The sequence below is a fragment of the Pristiophorus japonicus genome, chromosome 22 (genome assembly GCF_044704955.1).
Source record: "Pristiophorus japonicus isolate sPriJap1 chromosome 22, sPriJap1.hap1, whole genome shotgun sequence".
NCBI classification, from domain to species: Eukaryota; Metazoa; Chordata; class Chondrichthyes; family Pristiophoridae; genus Pristiophorus; species Pristiophorus japonicus.
The window spans coordinates 54,414,252-54,437,233 of record NC_091998.1 but is presented as its reverse complement, the minus strand read 5'-3'; the positions used below and the strand labels follow the sequence as shown (position 1 = coordinate 54,437,233).

General features: G+C 45.6%; 1 protein-coding gene across 2 annotated transcripts in view; it reads right to left on the bottom strand.

Moving 5' to 3' along the window:
* LOC139234770 (phosphatidylethanolamine-binding protein 4) overlaps nt 1–22,982 on the bottom strand; it is a 539,832-nt gene that overhangs the window by 76,366 nt on the left and 440,484 nt on the right. The gene's annotated exons all lie outside the window — the stretch shown is intronic.

Genomic DNA, 22,982 nt, shown 5'->3' with positions numbered 1-22,982 from the left:
CCAGCTCCAGCCATTTCTCCTCAATGATAGTGACCAGTTCCTCCACTTCCTCATGGAGGAAATTCTTTGTTCTTGTTGCACGCTCTTGCGTCATTGGTGTTTTGGACTCACACTCAGGTTATCTTGAAAAATCATAGTTCTCACCTTTCTTCCACCTATGCAGCACTCCTTTCCACTCCCTCAGCCGCCCAAAAGTCACTATTCACACCTTACCTTTATATAGGGTCCATTGCCAATGCTGCTGAGGCACTGAGAACGCTCTCCTTTAATTGGCCGATTGCCAAGCTTCCTGCTCCATTGCGCATGCGCGCATGCTGAAACGCGGACGCGCGCACGCTGAAACAGACATGCGTCCCCCTGCCGGCACTCGAGGAGATGCTGGGCTTAAGCCCTGCCCCTGTGCCGGCTGCGCTGAGCAGGCACGGCCGAAGCTCCGCCCCCCGCAGTCTTTGCAGCGCCACGCCACGGGACCAGACGGATGAAGGAGCGGCCAAATTAAAAGGTAAATTTTCAGCACGTTTTTTGCCCCATAAAGTCGGCGTACCATGGCTAACTACGATGCTCTAAGCCTCTCTCTCTATCCCTTCTACCATACAAAGCAAGAATTAGGGGGTTAATTTACTTAACGTCCCGTTTGGGGCAATAACTTTTGCGGTGGCGCAAAAGTATGGCTGGGTGCTATGCGAGGGACTCCGATGGGAACTTCTGGTTTTGTGCTCCAAGAAGGAAGTGGAGCACTAAATCAAGCGCTACCACTTCCCTTGGAGCGCTAAAACTGGCAAGAGGGGCGGTAGCGGTGCAGCACTGCAGGTAGCGCTTGATTTAGCGCTCCACTTCCTTCTTGGAGCGCAAAACCAGAAGTTCCCATCGGAGTCCCTCGCGTAGCACCCAGTGATACTTTTGCGCTGCCACAAAAGTTATTGCCCCAAACAGACACTACGCAAATTGAGGGCAACTCTGCCGGGATCCGAGGCTCCTTCCCTCCCTTAAAGGGAAGGGCCATTGCTGCGGGCTCTGCATTGGAATGAGATACCTCATCCCCGACGACAGCCGTGATCCACGACGATGAGCCCCAAGCACTCTAACTGAGTGTAGGGCTGATCAATCGCGGCACATCAAGATTTTCAAAACTTAACCTAAGGAATAAAAAAAAAAATTTCTGGACGCAAGCGGCCTTACCTTTAAATAACACTCCCCAAGCGACTGGTCTCCCTACAACGCCTCCTGAAACTGTCGGTGTTGTCCGGTGATGCTGCAGGGGTCAGAACCGAAGTTCGGGTCAGGGGCACCACACAGCACGATGATGTCACGATCTCCGGGCGCAAGAAATCATGGTGCATGGGGTTACTACTGCCGCAAATCTCCAGGGAAATTTAGGGGGTGTCGGTACTTTCGCTGAGCCAAGACGCAGAGCCTCGGAGGCGCTATCGGGAGGTGCAAACGAGGCCAATTTCTAGCCCTTAGTATCCAAAATCAGAACAACTGTTGATATCATGGACACAATGGCGTTTAATGTTGCAACACCAATGTGTAGTGCTCATTGAGCTTCCTGATCTCAGCAGCATGGTGCTGGCAGGCACTGAGCACAGGCCATGTGTCTTCCCAAAAAAGAGAAGAAAAATCATAATCAGATTAAATTGTTGCTGGGTACTTGCCTACATTCTAGTGGCCTTCTAAAGAGGAGCTTTGGCAGGGATGTGGAAGCATGTTTTCCACCCATCCACCCACCCTTCAAAGTTGGTGAAAGACCCAGTCAAATATAAGCAAGGAGAGGGAGGAAATATGCTTTAATAAACTAAGAGGTCAATTTAGGTTTATTAAATAATGAAAGGGCTGGATTGCATGCCGATTGATAGTTCATTTCAGTTTGACAGATTGGGGAGGACCAGGGGACAAGCACTGAAATTACACAAAAGCAGGAATAGGCTAGATGCTGGGCAGTTCTTTGCCGAGAGAGTAGTGAGCCTCTGGAATACATTGCCAGCTGGTGTGGCAAGTGCTAATTCTCTGCATGCCTGCAAGAGGGAGCTGGAACGGTTCTTGGCTGAGGTGGAGATCCTTTTACATAGAAAATAAGTTGATGGCAGATAATCAACAGATAGTTTTTGTGATCTCCTGGACTGATTTTGATCACCTGAGGGGGTTGGAAAAGAATTTTAGTGTTTTTCCACCCTTATTGGCCCTGGGTTTTTTTTGCCTCTCCCTGGAGATTACATGGCTGCAGCGGTGAGTGGGTGGCGGAGGGCGGGAAGGGTTGTGTAGTAGGAAGTGCCTACTCATAATGCTCAATACATGATGAGTGCAGGGCCAGCTTAATGGACCAGCCAGTGTTTCCCTATCCGTTATTTTCGTATATTCTCACAAAGATAATTGTGAGCAGCAATTTTTTCCTGACATCTTATTGTAACATTTGATATTCGATTCCCAAACTGGCATCCTTCTTTGCTTTCCCGCCCCCTCTGATCATTCATTGCCGACTGCAGCTCTCCCATTCTCCCTTATTAGAATTTTCTTCTATGTCAAAGTTGCAGTTCATGCTTCTGCAGAATTAACGTTCCTTAAATAAACTTCAACTAATAGCTTTTCCAGTGGAAATAGTTTGTGGAAGATATTATAAATTTGAAAATGAATATTGCTGCAAGCCTGAGTATTGTGACAGTACTAAATTGCTTCCGGTTTGACAACTGGAAACAAAGATCCTGGTCCACAGACGACTTGTGTAATATACAAATATATTAACCTCTTATGAGTGGGCTCTGCTGGGAAGTGCATTTCTGTATTGGTAATTGTTCCAGATGAGTTTCATTTCATGCTTTTATTCATTGTGATTTTTTTTTGAAGTGTTCATTTCCAATCGCCTTAATCAAGCAAATGCAAATTATTCTTGCAACAAAATACTGTCAAATCATTGATATACAAATCCAATATAGGTAAATGCATAAGGAATTTATAAAATGCCAATTTTCCTCCTGACAAATAAGCACCAAGCCACTGTGCTCATTTCTGCTTTATACAAATCTGACTATAAACAGCCCTGGCATCCCCAAGTATATACCCAACTCGAGATTCCGCTCTCACAGAATATTAAAAGAAAAGAAAAAATGATTTTGTTGAAAAAATGCATTGTGAACACAGCTGTAAAGAGTTAAAATGGTTGATGTGCCAACATCACAAAGATAAATGGTAATGATAAGCCTGTGTCTATGCATGGTGGTAATCATTAATGATCTCTATGAGTCACACAAGCATCTTCAAAAGTACTGTTGAGGGAGGGGGTGGTGGTGGGAAAGAGGAGTATTACAGAACTCTTATCCATTAATCATATGAATGCTTTTTATATCACCATACAGGGATTTTACACCAGAACCACAGGATGCTTAGGAAAGAAAATGACCTTTTCGGAGAGACTTTTTTCATTGAATACAAGCCCAGGTTTCTATTAAAGAGCATGTTTACAATGGGATTGAGAGCGCGGGTAAGGGAAGGAAATATCCAGTATCTTGTCTCTTTTTCCCTCTTTTATTTTCTTCACACTTTCGGCCCTCATGAAATCTTACCTTCAAGCAAGCAAGACATGGATTTCTTCATGTGTTCAATAAGAACTTTTGGAAAATCAGAAAATATCATCTGTCCCTCTTTCCATCACCCCACCATGGGCTCACATTATCAGGGAGTTTGCAACAGGCAAAACTTCCAAGAAAATAAAGCTCTGTCAAATTTTGGCCAGAGCTCTAAAGGTAATCTGGTAAAAGTCTAGGTTATTAATCTGATGTTACAACAGTACAGTATTCAACCCTAATAAGTCACAATGCATGGTCCCAATAGTACATGAACCATCGTGTCCAATGGAGATTTTTATCATCTGTGGGATTGCTTGAAGCCCACACCAAAGCTGGAATCTTACCAGCCCTGCGAGTGTGGGTTTGGAGGTGGGTCTGTTGTCAAAATGGCCATGATTGACTGTAGGGCAGGATCCCGCTCTGAACCCGCCTCCTTGTCAGTTTTCAAAGTGCCGAGTCTGGCTGCGGGTCACAGACTCGACATCAAGTGGCGGGCCAGCCAATTAACATCATTAAGAGGTACTTTAAAGATGTTCAAAAAGAATTTTACCAGGTACTTACCATTTTTCCAACTTATTCAGAAGCTTCCCTAAGGATAAGGGGTAAGCCATTTAGGACTGAGATGAGGAGGAACTTCTTCACCCAGAGAGTGGTGAACCTGTGGAATTCTCTACCACAGAAAGTTGTTGAGGCCAATTCACTAAATATATTCAAAAAAGAGTTAGATGTAGTCCTCACTACTAAGGGGATCAAGGGGTATGGTGAGAAAGCAGGAATGGGGTACTGAAGTTGCATGTTCAGCCATGAACTCATTGAATGGCGGTGCAGGCTAGAAGGGCCGAATGGCCTACTCCTGCACCTATTTTCTATGTTTCTATTTTTCTATGTTTCCCGTCGCTCGGGCTTCACGTCAGGTAAGTGTGTCGGGTTTTCAATAATTCTCCATTGCTTTGACTAGTTGACAGTTGCAGAAGTGGTATAAAAGCCCCAACACCAACATCACTAAACACACCAGCATCACCACCAGCAACATCAAACTTCTCCTTCACCTGATGCTGCACAGGACACAGGGCATCAGCATCTGACCACATTACTGCCTGGGATGCCAGAGATGGCCTCACCATGGCCACATTTACTTCATTTGACGCTGTACACCCTAGCTGCCACATGATACATCAGGTTGGTACCACCCCATTACCAGCACCATAAAGCATCCCAAACATGTCCAAGCCATTCGTTTCACTCATCACCATTGCAGGGGATACCCTTATGTCTTACCATTCACTACAACGCACTAAGCCACTTCTAAAGGTTCACACAAATCTGTCCAAGAACGCAAAGTGTTCAAAATAAAGATTTCAATAAGCATTTTAGCAGAAACTCCACATGAACATTGGCGAAAAGACCCAAGTGCCTATCCTTGTATGTTTTGTTAGTTGGTATGATTGGACAAGGATGAGGGTGAGTGTCAAGTATGGCTAGTGAGATGGGATATGATAATGTAGAGAGAGAGGGATGGGTGGAGGTGCAAGGTAAATTGGTGTAAGTAGGATGTGCAGGAGTAGGGTAGGGAAGACAGAGTGATGGGGATGTGATGAGTGGCACAGTAGGATGAGGTTGAATGTGGCTTTGCAGTAACGTTTCGTGATCTACTGAGATCATTGAAAGGTTAGCATCACTGCAGCTCGCTCCTCCTGACGACATCCCTGCTTGTGCCCTCCTGTGCAATGTGCAGTCAGGCTGCGTTAAGTGTCCTGGGGAGATCTCTTTTGCCCATTAGAAGGGAGGAGAACCTCCTTGCGTGCTGTGACTCTCTCCATAAGCATCTAGAAGGAATTATGGAAGAGCCTGAATGCAGCCATACACCTTTGCACAGTGTTTGTCAGTGCTTGCAGCACCTCAATGCTGTAGAATACTGACAGAACAACTGTCAAAATAAATGTGGCCATGGTCCCTTTAAGGAAACCGACTGATTGCATGTCGCCAAATTACGTCATCCGACCCGCTTCCTTCAATTGGCTGTGAACCTCACAGAGTGGGCTTAACAAGCCTCATCAATGGAAGATTCTTCACACAGTGCTGGCTGGAGCCAGCAGTGGGGTCGCCACCATGATTGGCGAGAGCGCAGCCCCTGCGTCTATACTGAAACAGATTATCCAGTCATTATCGCATTGCTATATGTGGGATCTTGCTATGCGCAAATTGGCTGCCACGTTTCCTACATTACAACAGTGACAACACTTCAAAACTACTTTGGGACATCCTGAGGATGTGAAAGGTGCTGTATAATGCAAGTTCTTTCTTTCTTCTTTTATATACAATGCTAATGTTATTCGTATTGTATTATTATCTCTGACCACATATGTTCACAGGCTTGCTTAATAACGTATTCTGGGGTAAATTAGAGATGCCAGATTTCTGAGTGTAATGCCGAAATTTTCTGAGGTAAAAGCAGGTGCGTTGGAGGTGTAGGGGGAAGGGAAAGTTAACAAAATGTGAACCCTGACCCCAACTCACCTCCTTTCACCTTTCACTCAGGCGGGATCTGGGGTTGGGCTGCCAAGAGGCGGGTTGGCAAATTAAATATTTTAATGAGGCCTGAAGCCTCTTCTTCAAACTGCTTTGCAAATTTTACTGCAGGCGGCCAGGGATCCCAGGGCTCAATTCCTGGTGGTTGCAGCGAGGTGGCATCAGCCTCGGGGAGCAATGCTTGTGGGCTGGGAGGAGCAGGAGTGCTTCCTCCCAGACCCCCCAAGCTCTCCACCGTCAGCTTGCCCTGCCCTGCCCCGGGAACAGGGATTGGACCACCTATTCCCCTGGGCCTGGAACAACACCCGCCCCCGCCCTCCCCCCCTCTCCCGCCGGGGTTCGGACCTGCACCCCCCCCGACCACCCCCCCACTCTCCGGAGAATTGGACCTGCACACCACTCCCGCCCCCTGGGAAATTGGACCCTGCCTCTGCGAGTTCTGCACCCCCTTCATCCCCCCCGCCCTCCCACCCGGGTTTGGACCCCTCAGCCCCACTATCCTGGGCTCAGCACTTGCCTGTTGTGGCAGCCTCTTTCTCCGAGTTCCCCACATGAATGGAAGCCTGTCAATCAGGCTGACATCTGGGTGGGGAACCCACCTCTGAAGTTGCACGCACACTGTGGAGTTAAAGCTCCACAGCATGCCAGGGAACCCGCCCTTGCAGATTTTGTGCCGTCTACCCGCACCGTGCGGGTGGGACCTGGGAAAATCTAGCCCTAAATGTCCTGCAATGGACAGGATTCAATTCTCCCAAGAAGGGTATAAATTGAATTTGAAGGTGCCAAATTGCTTAGAGGAGTTGAGATATTTCAGTCCTATAGTTTGATTAAGAGATGAACCTTTAGCACTTCAATTTTTTATTTGTGGTCACATAAAGGGAGTTTGAGAAATGGAATATTTGATCAATTTTCGCCCAGTGATGGCATCAGATACTCACAAGTTCAGCAGACCAGCCGATTAGATGCACTGAAGACTCCTAACTATTTTTTGCATAATACCATAGGATCTTCAATGCCCACCTGAACAGGCAGAAGGAGTTTGATATAAAATCTCATTGGAATGATACCATCTCTGACAGTGCATAACTCCCTCAGGATTGTATTTGGATTCAGTCCAGGTTCCAGTGACAACTACCTCCATGTACCAAATGTTCCCCCTCTTAATACACCGTTTTATAGCACGATTTCTGGCTTATTTCTCTTGTCTTCCTGTTGCAGTCATTTACTGCTAATGTACTGCTTTCTTAAACAGGGACAGTATGGGCCAATGACTCCTTGCATCTGGCACCAATACAAGTTTGTTATTAGTTAACAGGAGATAGGCCTGCAGGAGAAATCTCAGCTAAGTCCAAAAAATTGTTGCGTGCTGTGTGTGGAATAGTAGGTGCTAATCCATGTCCTACCGTTCTGTAAATGGCTCGACCACAAATATACTCAAAATTAACTGGAGGAAAAAGCTTCCACGTGATGAAATATGCAGCCTCACTCCAGTATCTTTGCTTTGCCAAAAATTTGTGTCTTTTCTTCTTTATTTGTTAAAAGTCAGGTTGAGTTTCGTTATAAGGCTCTATATTGTAACTATTTCTGTCGTGTATTTCATCATCTTGCAATGTCAATCGTTATGTAACTGTAACTCATGCACACTGTACCTGTACCCTTGAAATGCACACCCTGACCACAGGGGGTGAGCTTGCGGGAGACACTCCTCACCTGGGTTTCCAGGTATAAAAGGGGAGGTCCCACCCAGGGTCAGCACTCCTTGTTCCTGGGAATAAAGTGAAGGTCACAGATTAACCATGTCTGATATATACATGCCTCGTGTGAGTTTGTAACAAGGTGCAGAGACACTACATTTGGCGACGAGAAACGGGAATCACCGAACCACGAGGATGGCCACCGGTGGCACAGAGGAACTCTACTGTGTGGGTGAAGACTGGGTCGACTTTGTGGAAAGACTCCTGCAGAGCTTTGTCACAAAGGACTGGCTGGAAGAGACAGCGGCTGACAAGCGGAGGGCGCATCTACTGACCAGTTGTGGTCCACAGACGTATGCGCTGATGAAAGACCTGCTCGCACCCCAAAAGCCAGCGGACAAGTCCTTCGAAGAGCTCAGCCAGCTGATCAGTGAGCATCTCAAGCTGGCAAGTAGCGTACACAGCTGGCAAGTAGCGTAGCACCGGTTCTACTCTCACCGGCGTCGGGATGGTTAAAACGTCTCGGACTTCGTGGCGGAACTGTGGCGTTTGGCCAGTCTCTGTAAGTTCTCCGATGCCTGCAGGGGGGAGATGTTAAGGGACTTTTTCATCGAGGGCATTAATCATGCCGGCATTTTCAGGAAGCTAAGGACTTGACTTTAGAAGCGGCGGCATTGATAGCTCAGACCTTTATGGCAGGGGAAGAGGAGACCAAGCTAATTTACGCACGCAGCCCTGGTTTTAACATTGCGATGAACCAGGGAGTTAATGTTGTAAAAGTGATATAGAACCCCGCAGGCAGGCAAGAGCAATTCAACACCGCCCAGGCAGGCAAGGGCAATTCAACACCGCCCAGGCAGGCAAGGGCAATTCAACACTGCCCAGGCAGGCAAGGGCAATTCGACACCGCCCAGGCAGCAACAAGGTCCAGTGTGGGCCCACAACAAGGACAATGGAAAGGGGATCGGCAATTCACGCCATCATGAGGAACAATGCATCCCGTGATGGGACCAATAACACCCTCCATCAGAGTGCTTAGAAACAGCCAAACGGGCCATCAGAGAGGAATGCCTGGAAATAGTCCTTTTGTTAACAGTAATCTCAGCTCATGCTGGAGGTGTGGGGGTAGACACAATGCCAAAAGCTGCAGGTTCCAGCTTTATACCTGTAGGATTTGTAATGTCAGTGGACACTTGGCCAGGATGTGCAAAAAGGCAGTAGCGAGGCTAGTCTGTGAGACAGAGGAGCCAGACGAGGGATCTGCAATGCAGGATGAGGCATGGGGAACAACCATGGATGCTGAAGTTCAGAGCGTTCATGTGGCTGACGTTCACAGCTCATACACTAAAACGCCACCCGTGATGATGAAAGTCTTACTGAATGGCACATGGAGCTGGATACGGGAGCTAGCCAGTCACTCATGAGCGCCCAACAATTTGAGAGACTATGGCCACACAGAGCTAGCAGGCCCAAACTGGAACGCATTGAGACACAGCTACGTACGTACACCAAAGAGATAATCCCAGTGCTGGGCAGTGCAAACTTGGTGGTAACGCATAATGGATTACAGAACCGGCTGCCACCCTGGATATTTCCGGGAAATGACCCCGTGCTTTTGGGGAGGAGTTGGCTAGCTGAGATGAATTGGAAATGGGGGAATGTGCATGCCATTTCATCCATGGAGCGAAGTTCATGCTCGCAGGTATTGCAAAAATTCTTTCAACCCGGTGTCGGAACGTTCAAGGGCACTAAAGTAGTGATACGCATCACTCCGAACGCCAGACTAGTGCACCACAAAGCCAGAGCGGTGCCGTACATGATGCATGAGAAAATTGAAAGTGAACTGGACAGGCTGCTCAGAGAGGGCATAATTTCGGCCGTTGAATTCAGCGACTGGGCAAGTCCCGTCATTCCCGTCCTCAAAGCAAATGGCTCGGTTAGGATTTGTGGCGACTACAAAGCCACCGTCAACCGAGTGCTGCTGCAAGACCAATACCTGCTCCCGAGAGCGGAGGACCTCTTTGCCACGCTGGCAGGTGGAAAGCTGTTCACGAAGCTGGACCTCACTTTGGCCTACATGACTCAGGAATTGGCTGAAGATTCCAAGCTTCTGACCACAGTCAGCACCCTGGCATCGTGTTAATGAAGGCCATTGCCCGGTCACATGTTTGGTGGCCGGGGATTGACTCAGACCTGGAACACTGGGTTCGCAGGTGCACGACGTGTGCCCAGCTGGGCAATGCCACCAGGCCATGGTCACGCATTCACGTAGACTATGCGGGCCCGTTGATGGGGAAAATGTTCCTGATCGTTGTCGATGCATACTCGAAGTGGATCGAGTGCATCATATTGAACTCGTGCACGACATCCATCACTGTTGAGAGTCTATGCACGGTTTTCACGACCCACGGCTTGCCGGACATCCTGATTAGCGACAATGGCCCCTGCTTTACCAGCCATGAATTCCAGGAGTTTATGTTGGGCAATGGGATCAAGCACATCCGGACAGCGCCGTTCAAGCTGGCTTCCAATGGCCAGGTGGAACGGGCGGTCCAAGTCATAAAGCAGGGCATGCTACGCATCCAAGGACCCTCCCTTCCATACCGCTTTTCACGCCTCCTGCTGGCCTACAGGTCCCGGCCGCACTCGCTCACGGGAGTCGCGCCAGCGGAACTACTCATGAAACGCACGCTCAAGACGCGGCTGTCCCTCATTCACCCAGACCTGGCAGACATTGTTGAGGGCAAGCGCCAGTCCCAAACCGAGCTCCATGATCGAGGCTCAAGGGGGAGGTGTATAGAAATAGATGACCCAGTATTTGTTCTTAACCATGCTTTGGGACCCAAATAGCTTTAGGGCATTGTAATCGGCAAAGAAGGAAACAGGGTCATGGTGGTCAGACTAAACAATGCACAGATATGCCGCAAACACTTGGACCAAGTAAAGATAAGGTTCAGCATAGACACGGAGGAACCGGAAGAAGAGCATGATGAGATAGCACCCACATCACTGCCAGCGTATGAGCAACAAAGACAGCCCTCAGCATGAACAGTCCCGGCGGCCAGCCCGGAATCACCTCAAGTGACGGAGACGCGTGCTGAGGCTCAGCCACCAGAGCCACAACTGCGGCGCTCCACGAGAGAGCGTCGCCCACCCGATAGACTTAACCTCTGAAACTAAAAGACTTAAGGGGGGAGGTGATGTCATGTATTTCACCATCTTGCAATGACAATAGTTATGTAACTGTAACTCATGCACACTGTACCTGTACCCTTGAAATGACCACAGGGGGTGAGCTTGCGGGAGACATTCCTCACTTGGGTTTCCTGGTGTCAAAGGGGAGGTCCCACCCAGGGTCGGCACTCCTTGGTCCTGGGAATAAAGTGAAGGTCACAGAGTGACCGTGTCTGATATATACATGCCTCGTGTGAGTTTGTAACAAGGTGCAGAGACACTACAATTTCCTTGCTCCTTCTGCCATTCTTCAATCACTGCCCTGGCTCTCTAGAAAACTCTCCTCAGACCCTTGTACCTTTCAAACAAAAACTCCTCAAAACTTTTCTCTTTGACCTTTCCTTCATCTCAACTTTTCTGTTTTCTCTTTGACTTGGAGTCCACTATCTTTCCTCTGCCTATAAATTGCTTTGAGACATCTCTCAAGTACGTGAGAAGCACTACAGAAATGTACATTGCCGTTGTTAAATTTTATTCTCGACAATGCTGACAGTACAGAATAGAAATGAGGCATTTATTGTGATGGAAACCAGTTAACAAACTATTAATGTGCATGAAACTAATTACGCTGTTTATATTACAGCCTTCTTTTTTGTAACCTATTTACAGTACTGCAGTGATTGCAATTTGAATTATATTTGTCTGTTGATTTTGCTAGGTCTTAGTACCGAATTATTTACAATAATAGCTGGAGATGAAAAGTACCCAGTTCAAAGCTGTAATATCGCATGAACTTGAGCATTATAGGCACTCCTTCAGCAAGCCTTACTGCCATTTCCTTGGTACAGATGGTTGGAAAGAGACTTTGAGATGTCAGTTTTTATCTCAATGCATCACGAGATATTTGATTCAATCACTGAGCTTCTGGAACAAATCAAATTTGGTTGGAAACTGGAGACAGAGAAATTTTCTTTTTTATTCAACATCAGTTGTGGATATTCTTCACTTTTGTGTTTGTTCCCCATTTGTTTCCCCAGCTCCATTGATCCATTTGTACTGAACGCTCCCTTGGTGAGAAAGCAGACAGCGAATATGCTTCCAGGACACTGCCAACGGCAGTCATAAGCTGGCCGCTCTGAAATATATGACAGAGTCGTCAAGGCAGTTTGCCTGCGATTTGTTTTTCTATTTAATATTTTCCCCTGATGGCTGATATCAACAATTCACTGAGTGTAGAACTGCAAAATAACCCATTTTCGAGAAAGCACTATTGTTCACACAAAGGGCATTGAAAATCTGGAAATCTCTGCCCCAAAAAGCTGTTGAGGCTGGGGATCAATTGATAATTGAGATTGATAGATTTTTGTGAGGCAAGATTCATCATCATCATAGGCAGTCCCTCGGAATTGAGGAACACTTGTTTCCACTCTTAAAATGAGTCTTTAGGTGGCAGAACAGTCCAATATGAGAGCCACAGTCCCTGTCACAGGTGGGACAGATAGTCGTTGAGGGAAAGGGGTGGGTGGGACAGTATTGCCGCATGCTCTTTCCGCTGCCTGCGCTTGATTTTTGCATGCTCTCGGCGTTGAGACTCGAGGTGCTCAGCGCCTTCCCGGATGCACTTCCTCCACTTAGGGCGGTCTTTGGCCAGGGGCTCCCAAGTGTCGGTGCGGATGTTGCACTTTATCAGGGAGCGCTCTACTCAGAACTCCTTCACGGCAAACGAGCCAAAGGCGGGCAGAGGAAACGTTACAAGGACACCCTCAAAGCCTCCCTGATAAAGGCAAGATTATTAAGGTTACAGAACCAAGGCGGGTAGATGGAGTTAAGGCACAGATCAGCCACAATCTAATTGAATGGGGGAACAGGCTCGAGGGGCTGAATGGTCTTCTCCTGTTCCTAGGTCCCTTTACTCTAATATTTACAAAATAATTTGGGGTAGTGAGGCAGTGTGAGGACTGTGCAGTCGGGGGTCCCCAGTGGATCTGCAATGCTTAGAGTGTGCGTAACTCATAGAATTACAAATTAAATTGAATCGGTTGCAGAGACAGATCCTGACCATGCTGTTATTGACTTCTTTTATACCTCTATTTGTTCTTTTCTTTTAGGTCATCCAATTTTCTCTATTTATTTTTATCAAGTTGGCAAATAAGCAGGTGACAGAGCTCAGACATCTGAGTTGATAGCAGATGAAGTCGGAAGTTTTCGGTCTTATTGTCTAGTGAAATGTAGGGCCCCCAAATTGAATCTCTGCCCGGGGCCCTCCAAAAAGGCTAATGCATCCCTTGCACCAAGTTGACAAAGAAATTTGCAAATATTGCATGTTGTAATAGGACGAACAAGAATTTTACTGAAGAAATATGCCATCTCCCGAGAAGAAATCATGTAAATCACGTTTCTATGGAAACACGGCATTTGAGAACAGGTCTGTGAAGGCATTAAACAGTTTGGCACAGTACCTCAGCCTACCTTCAAATTAGGCAATAATGATTGAGAAGGTGTGAGTTTTAACCCACTCGGGATCACCGAAGCATGAGCCAAAGCCAACTGAAGGGGATAAAAACATTTTAGAAATGCTCTCCAATATATCACTGGCCCCATTATGATCCATTATTTCCAATGACTCCCATTTTTATAGAATATGAAATTCCTTAAAAAAAATAATTTATTACATTTTTCTGACAGACCATAATTAGAAACAAAAAGATTGCGGGAGATACTGGAAATCTCAAATAAAAACTGCCAACACTGGAAAAACACAGCAGATCTATCAGCATCTGAAAGGGAAAGACAGATTTAGGGGAGAGATTCCATGAAAGGCAACATTCGGAACAGGCTGGAAAGGACAGCTACAGATGGACAAGAGGAACTGAGAGAGATCTGAAGGCTATAAACAAAGCAAATGGTAGTAATTCATATCAATGGCTTTTAGCATAGATATAAATGGCATGCAGCGAACAACATAACTGAATCATCCCTGCTGTTCCTGTTTGTTACGATGTCCAACATCACTCACTGTAACTACCACTGTACATCCTTTCAAATCTGCTTTATAATTTTCTTACTTGACATCTTTCAGAATAGCTGCATTACACCCCAGTTTGAAAAAAATACCAATGAGAAATTTAGAACTATGAATAACATTTAAAGTGTACAAGATACAATTGAGCAAATGATAATACAAACTCCTCTTCCTCCATAATGAAGATATTTCTTCTGACGAACAAATCTGAATTTTCAGTACTTCTGGCAGTAACAGCACCATTTTCAGAGCTTGAATGTGATATTGTAGTGATCGAATTTCACAAATTAAAATGTTATTACAATATGTTGGTGTTATCATTTATTTTCATTGGCAAACATTTCCACTGTATCGACCAGTCTAAAAGAACATTTACCAGATATAACAAATAGTTTTAAACTTATATTCTGTAATTATCTGATGTGTCAAGTACACAGAATTACATTACATAGAATTTACAGCACAGCAATAGGCCATTCGACCCACCTGGTCCATACCGATGTTTATGCTCCACCTGAAGCTCCTCCCACCCTACTTCATCTCACCATATCAACATATTCTTCTATTCCTTTTTCCCTCATGTACTTATCTAACATTCCCTTAAATGCAACAATGCTACATGCTTCAACCACTCCTGTGGTAGTTAGTTTCACATTCTCATCACTCTCTGGTGTAAAGAAATTTCTCCTGAATTTTGATTAGATTTATTAGTGGCTGTTTTATATTTATGACCCTTAGTTTTGGACTTCCCCACAAGTGGAAACATCTTCTCTATGTCTACTATATCAAACCCCTTCATAAATTTAAAGACCTCTGTCAGGTCACCCCTCAGCCTTCTCTTTTCTAGAGAAAAGAGCCCCATTATGTTCAGTCTTCACAAAGAAAAGTATGAAGCAAGGACAGCTAAGTTAGGGGTTTGTACATACATTCCAATCTTGGCTGGGCTGACTGGTGAGCTGGAAATGTAATTCCCTCATCAAGTGGGAGAGCCAAAAAAGTGCTCTCTGACAAAACCTGGTGGATGGTTGCAGATTTGTGTTGGCAGAGGTTTGGCTGCAGATTACAGGTATGTGATACAGAACAGAACTAAAACTGAGAGAACATTATTTTTAACAGGTAACCAAACATCTTGCAATTTACTGGAGAACATTGTACTGTTTATTGACATAACTTTTTACACACTGGTCATGCAACCTGAACCAATGCAGTATGCACCTTCACATTTAAAGTCATTGTATGGGCATGTCTCTAGATCAACTCCCACTAAGACTGTCTCCAAAGGCTATTTTTAAAATTCTTGATATGCTTTTTCTTCATTAAGCAAAGCAAACTAAATACGAGATGAGCCCATAGCTCACCTATTCCAATAAAGAAGGGTAATCTCTGTCTTACAAGTACGTTCACAGCAACACATAATACGAGTGATTGCAATGAAATGCCATTAACTCGCTGTTCTCTCAGAGGTAAATTATATTCCCTTTTATTATTTGCCTTAACAATGGTAGCCTTCTATTCTAGTAAATTTATAAGAGCAGCAGTGTCTGTCATTTCTAAAGCCGTAGTTCCTCTGGATCCTGGCTTGTTTGTGGCCCTAAATCAGATGTTCACCCCTGAATTTCCAATGCAAGAGATTCAGCAATGTAATTGCAGTGATCAAGGTGGTCTTGCCTTAACTCTCAGAATATGAAGCTGACACCTTTGACAGACGATTCCCCACAGAGGGAGGTTTCAATCTCAGCTGGGTCAACTGGGGAAGGCACTGATAGGCAGCATGATGCTTCTCCATATGGAGAGGTTGAAAATTGGCAGAATAAGCCATTTGCTTGTTCACCTCTGGCTGCATCCAGGAAACAGTCATTCAGTCTCCAAATTGAGGCATGGGTGCACTTGGAGAGGAAGATTAAAAAAATATTCTAGTCAGAAAACTTACATTTAAATATAGATATTAATTTTTTTTAATTAAAAAAAATAAAGACATTGAGCCCAAATTTGGCCCTCCGGTTTTTTTGACGCACCTCCAAGCCCCCCTGCTGACATTTTACATCAGAAGCAGTGCCAAAAAAATTCCGTGCGATCATGGCCGATTCTCAGGCCGTCTGTGAAGTTGGCGTGGCGCAGAAGAAAGAGAGGGGGCGGAGCTAGGTCCCGGCGCTAGAGTCTGCGCGCATGTGCAGTAGCTCCTGGCAGGCCGTTTCTGCAAATGCGCGCTGCAGGCTGTGTGGGAAGGGCCGAAGCATGCCGTCCTTAGCCCTGGCCAAATGGGCTCCCTCATCGGCGGCCTGTGCGTTCCCGAAGGTAGGAGTTCTATTTTTTATTTGTTATTTACTGATTGATTTTGGTGCTTTAGGTGCAGGGTTCCTTCTATTTTTTTATTTGTTATTTATTGATTGCTTATTGCTTTGGTCTTGGTGCTTTAGGTGCAGGGTTCCTTCTATTTTATTTGTTAATTAATTGCTTATTACTTTTTGTGCTTTGTTTGATGCTTGGTGGTGCTTTAAATATAGTTACATGCGCCGCCTCCTTAACTGTAAGTAAGGTCTTTCTGTGCCGACAAAAGTGGACACATACTCAATCTAACAGAGAGTAACAGATTCAGGTTTGAGTTCATCCCAGTTTTGCCTGCTGGGAGTGCATATTTGGAATTTGTGCATATTGCTCTGATGATTTTCCATCGATGAATTCCTGAATTTATAACATTACCCATATATTGTAAATATTCCTCAGCCAAAATCATTGTCTACAGTTTCCACGAGTGTAATTTTACACCTGTCATTTCCTGATTTGCTGTCATATTTCAGGCTGATTCATCTTTTAAATGATCCTGTTCTTGTCTGCGCTCCTTCCAACACCTTTTCCTTTTGGAAAGGCCTCGATGATGGTTTTCTTAAGTTAGTTTAGTACAACTTTTTTCTGGCCAAATTGGCATAAATGGTGTAAGTGGCTAGGAACGTCCCCTTTTGAAAAAAAAAAGTGACTTAACAAAAAACCTAACTAACTCACTTACACTGGCACAAATTAAATGGCCATATTTGCAACTAGAAAGATAAACCAGAAAAAACGGTGCAACTCATAGGGAAATTTGGGCCCATTGTGTGAATTTTCTCACAAACACAGCTCAAAAAACAAAAACAAGATTCTGCAGTACTGTTGTATTATAGCAGTCACACTGGAGATTCATCTATTTCATCTCTTGTCTCCCTGAGGATTCGAGAGTATATCCCAGCTGACGTAGCTGTCCTTTATTCAAAACACACATCGATGACCTCCATATACAGTACTGGTAACTTTGCAAGTTTGTGCTCCAATTTCAGAGTTTTGCCTGCTGGGAGTGCATATTTGGAATTTGTGCACATTGCTCTGATGATTTTCCATCGATGAATTCCTGAATTTATAACATTACCCATACATTGTAAATATTCCTCAGCCAAAATCATTGTCTACAGTTTCCACGAGTGTAATTTTACACCTGTCATTTCCTGATTTGCTGTCATATTTCAGGCTGATTCATCTTTTAAATGATCCTGTTCTTGTCTGCGCTCCTTCCAACACCTTTTCCTTTTGGAAAGGCCTCGATGATGGTTTTCTTAAGCACTTTTCGAATGAACTCAAACCTGAATCTGTTACTCTCTGTCATACTGAGTTCACCTCGCCCAGGTCTAACAAGTTATCCCAATCTCACTATGTTACTTGTGAAAAACACACAGAGCTGGATTTTGCCGGTGCTCAGAGGGGGCGGGAGTGGGGGTGGGCAGGGGGTGGGGGTGGGTTCGGAGGCGGGTGCACTGTCAAAATCTAAAAAATTTACAGCAGTGCAGTCATCATCATAGGCAGTCCCTCGAAATGAGGATGACTTGCTTCCACGCCAAAAATGGATGAGTTCACAGGTGTTTCAATGAAGGACCTAATATTCCAGGTCCTGAACTACATACTGTAGGTTGGAAGATGCCTGTGCATGGGTTTTTTTAATGTGTGGTGGCCGTTGCACACCAGACACCACACGGGCTTGACAGAGCTTGGTCTTGATCCAGTGGCAAGGATTAACCAAGTCGACTGGAGACCTGCTCTGCTGCACAGACTTAATACGCACACATATCGCAGTGTGGGCTGACTCGTGCTGCCACTGGGCCCACGGCTCTTCTGGCCCTGAACTCACGCCTCTCCTGGGCCCCAATCACGTCCCTCTACAATCTCTCGCCGCTCGTTCGCCATGACCTCGTTGCTCCTGCTGTACCTGCCCACGCTCTAATCACCGATCTGGACCTTGATGACGTCCCTTTTCGCTGCCGTCGCCCTCCTGCACCAGCTTGCGCTGTACCTTGCAGCCCATGGCCGCCACTCGCTGCTCCTTTTATGCCACTGATGGTCTCTCGCAGGTCGGGGCCGCCACACTCGGGGCAGTATCCCGTTCTGAATCCACCTCTTTGTAAGTTTTCCAAGTGCCGGCTCTTCCTGCACTCCGCGGACCCGGCATTAAGAGGCGGGCGAGCCAATTCAAATACTTAAGAGGGTGTGTAAAGGTATTTAAAGCAGTGTTTTATGAGCTACTATACATTTTTCCAACTTTTTCATGAGGTTCCAGTCTCTCGGGGCTCACGTCAGGTAAGTACTTCGGGTTTTCAGTGACTCACCCTTGCTTTGAATAGGTAACAGCTGCAAAAATGGTATAAAAGTTACCATTTTACAGCTGTTCACTTTATGCAATTTGGAAATGTTTGGAGTAAACTTTCTATCCGCTGTCACTTCCTTGAAACAACCTATCACACTGCTGACAGACTGCTTGTGTCATTTCACCTTCAGCTGTCATCTGTTCCATCAGCATCAGGGCCCTTGAAAAAAAATCTCATCTAGTACCTCAAAATCCCACCACGATCAGCCCCAACACCAAAACCCCAGGCATACCAGTAACACCAAAACACCAACCATTTCCACAACCAGCTGATCACAGGGCAAGAGCACCTGACCACCTTGCTGCTCGGGAGGCTAGGAATGGCCTCACCAGGACCAAATTGACTTCACTTGATGCTGTACACCCTGACTGACACATGATGCGCCAGGTGGGCATCACCCTACACCAACACCATAAAGCATCCCCACAATGCCCAAGCCATTCCTTTCACACTCATTACCATTATGGGGGTACCGTTATGTCTCACCATTCACTACAACTCACTAAGCCACTTCCAAAGGAGCATACAAATTTGTCCAAGAAGGCAAAGTATTGAAAATAACGATTTCAATGTTTGACAACACATTAACAGAAACTTGACATGAATATTGGCTAAAAGACCCAAGTGCCTACCCTTGTGTGTTGTTAGTTGGTACGACTGCAGAAGGATGAGGGTGAGTGTGAGGGGAGGTTAGTGAGATGGGGATATGATAATGTAGATAGAGCAAGAGGGATGGTGGAGGTGCAAGGTAAATTGGTGTGAGTAAGGATGTGCAGGAGTAGGATCGGGAAGCAGAGTGATGGGGATGTGATGAGTGGCACAGCAGGATAAGGTTGAGTGTGGCTTTGCAGCAACATTTCATGATCTACTGAGATCATTGAAAAGTTTGCGCCACTGTAACCTGGTCCTCCGGATGACATCCCTGCTTGTGCCCTCCTGTACAATGTGCAACCAGGCTGCGTTGGTGTCCTGGGGAGGTCTCTTCCTCCTGGTTTTCTGGAGGGAGTCATGGGAAAGCCTGGGTTCAGCTGTGCGTCTTAGTGCAGTGCTTGTCAGTGTTTGCAGCATCTCAATGCTGCAGATCACGGACAGCACAACTGTCAAAATGAATGTGGGCATGTTCCCTTTAAAGAAACCAGCTGACGACGCATCATCAAATGACGTCATCAGACCCGCTTCCTTTTAATTGGCCAGGAATCTCGCAGGGCGGGCTTAACAAGCCCAGTCAGGGCAAAATCATTTCAACAGAGCGCGATGAAACTGGGAGCGGGGTCTCAGTCTTCCATCCTTAGCCCGCCTCAGTAGGCAAAAACCCGGCAACAGGTTTCCTGGTACATTGCCTGCCATTCTGGAAGGCAAAAAATATTCACAATACTACGTCACTGACCAGATGTATTTACAATAAAATGGCTCACAGAAGCAGAAACTTAGCCAAATTACTAAACGATACATTTCATAATTAACAGTTCACATAATGGAAGTGACTGCAAGAGTCCAGTGTTTCCACAGCTCCTTTGGTAAATACCCTAAGTGCTGAACATACAAACATGGATATGACAGACAGGAAAAGACCGAGTGGCCCATCTAGCCTATCCTATGAAGCTGCGTATCCCATTCCCTCGTTTCAGATTCATTTAGCTGCACAGGTCTAAAAGCTAACTGTCAGCCTGGGGACATTTATCCATCTGATCTCCTTTGACAACAAAGCACCTTTATTCCCCCGAAGAAGTCAAGCAAATAAAGCGTTAGCAGTCTTCACACCTTAGGTAACAATATGATAAATTCGTCGTAACAGTTGAATTTCATTCATAGGACTTTTCCACATCTCCAATATACTATGTTAACCCATAACAGTAAAGAGAAATCACATATAAGTCCAGGATGAATCCAATTGATAGAAAGTTCAGATGAATATTTCATGCAAAGTATTCTTAATCAATCTAATCCCGATGAAGGATACTTACAATGTAGCCAGGCATATGGATCAGCCATTCACAGAGTAACCTTATTACAGAATAATGGACATCCTCATAACGATATCCCTGGGACATAGGCTGGGATTCTCCTCGGAATTGCCGTAACTTTGTCGGAACAGCAGCAGAAACCATGGCTATGCATGTAAACATAGTCTCCACTGTACTTCACAAAGTAACAGCGTGAAACAAAGTGAAGCTCTGAGGAAATTCCCAGCCATAGTTAATCTTTAATATTAACTTTTTTCAGCTATCTCAAAGTACATTAAATTAAAGACAAGAGAAATTTTAACTTTGTCACTGACCTATATGGTTGCAAACCCTCCAATTACAAACACAGTTCTCTTTTAATCTGTCATTGCTTCTACCATTGCGAACTTAAAAGGGTCTAACAGGAACTGTCGCCCTCAATGCATTTCTGTGCTTCATCCTGTACTGTACATGGTTTCTCAACATTGCACATGATCTCTCTTGAGCAGATTGAGAATCCAAGGCAAACAGAGGGGGATACCAAGTTGCAACAAGAACATAAATACTCGAGATACTTAAAAATAGTCATTGGTCACTGGAAAAACTTAGATCACTGGGCACTCGTATTTCCCACTAATGTTGGAGCCTTTGACGTTGTTCAGAGCAGGAAGGAAGTTGAGCACCTTGATCCTGACATTCTGAAAACGGTAAGAGAAGCCGACATACATATGGAAAAAGACAGTAGAAAGTAAGGAAAGTAACTAATTAATGAACTGTAATTAAGATTTTTCAACTATTGTTGGGAAAATAATTGTACTTTTTAAAAACTGGGCCTTTATTTTAACCTGAGTGGTTGCCGTGGTTTCAGCGGCTCTTATTTCTTACTCTCAGCAAAAAATGGCAGATAGGTTTGAGCAAAATGCCCGAGTCCTTGGATATCATTAACCCTGGTTTTAATTTGTGTAGCAGTCTCCTTAGTATTGTACAATCTGTGAAATAATTTTCACGTGCACAAATTTTTCAACAGGTCGCACAAAAGTAGAATGTTTCAGTGATTTAGATTTGCCATTTTCATATTTGAAGGGGGAGTGTCAGCAACAGTAAACCCAAGCATTGAGATGAAATATGACCCTTTTTTTTGTTTCTGCTACCTTGAATATTTTTGGTAAAATAACTACTGAGGACATGACTGGGGGCATGTGCCTCACTAAGAGTTAGTATGGGACAGTGTGAGGGGGGTTGGAATACAAAGGGATGGAAGTTATGCTACAATTGTATCATCATCATAGGCAGTCCATCGGAGTCGAGGATGACTTGCTTCTATTCTAAAAATGAGTTCTCAGGTGACTGAAGAGTACAATACGGGACCTACAGTCTCTGTTACAGGTGGAGCAGACAGTGGTTGAAGGAAAGGGTTGGTGCCTGCGCTTGGTTTCTGCATGCTCTCGGCGATGAGACTCGAGGTGCTCAGCGCCGTCGCGGATGCTGTTCTTTTACTTTGGCAGGTCTTGTACCAGGGATTCCCAGGTGTCGGTGGGGATGTTGCACTTTATCAGGGAAGCTTTGAGGGTGTCCTTGAAGCATTTCCTCTGTCCACCTGGGGCTCGCTAGCCGTGTCGAAGCTCCAAGTAGAGCGCTTGCTTTGGGAGTCTCGTGTCGGGCATGTGGACGATGTGGCCCGCCCAACGGAGCTGATGGAGCGTGGTCAATGCTTCGATGCTGGGTTTGTTGGCCTGAACGAGAACACTGACGTTGATGCGTCTATGCTGTCAATGGATTTGCAGGATCTTGCGGAGGCAGCACTGGTGGTCCTTTTCCAGCGTTTTGAGGTGTCTGCTGTATATTGTCCACGTCTCTGAGCCATATAGGAGGGCGGGTATCAGTACTGCCCCGTAGACCATAAGCTTGGTGCCAGATTTTAGGTCCTGGTCTTCAAATGGTCTCTTCCTCAGGCGACTGAAGGCTGCGCTGGCACACTGAAGGTGATGTTGGACCTCGTCATTGATGTCTGCCTTGCTGACAGTAGGCTCCCGAGGTATGGAAAATGGTCCACGTTCCCAAGGCCTCGTCATGGATTTTGATAACTGGGGGTCAGTGCTGTGTGGCGGGGTCAGATTGGTAGAGGACCTTTATCTTACGGATGTTTAGTATAATGATCCTGACCAATGGATCCGCCACAGACCCAATCCACATCCGGACCGGGGTCAAGCAAGGCTGCGTAATCGCACCAATGCTCTGCTCGATCTTCCTTGCTGCAATGCTTCATCTCACCCTCAGCAAGCTCCCCGCTGGAGTGGAGCTAAATTATAGAACAAATGGGAATCTGTTCAACCTCCGCCACCTCCAGGAAAGATTCAAAGTCGTCCCATCCTCGGTCATTGAACAACAGTACG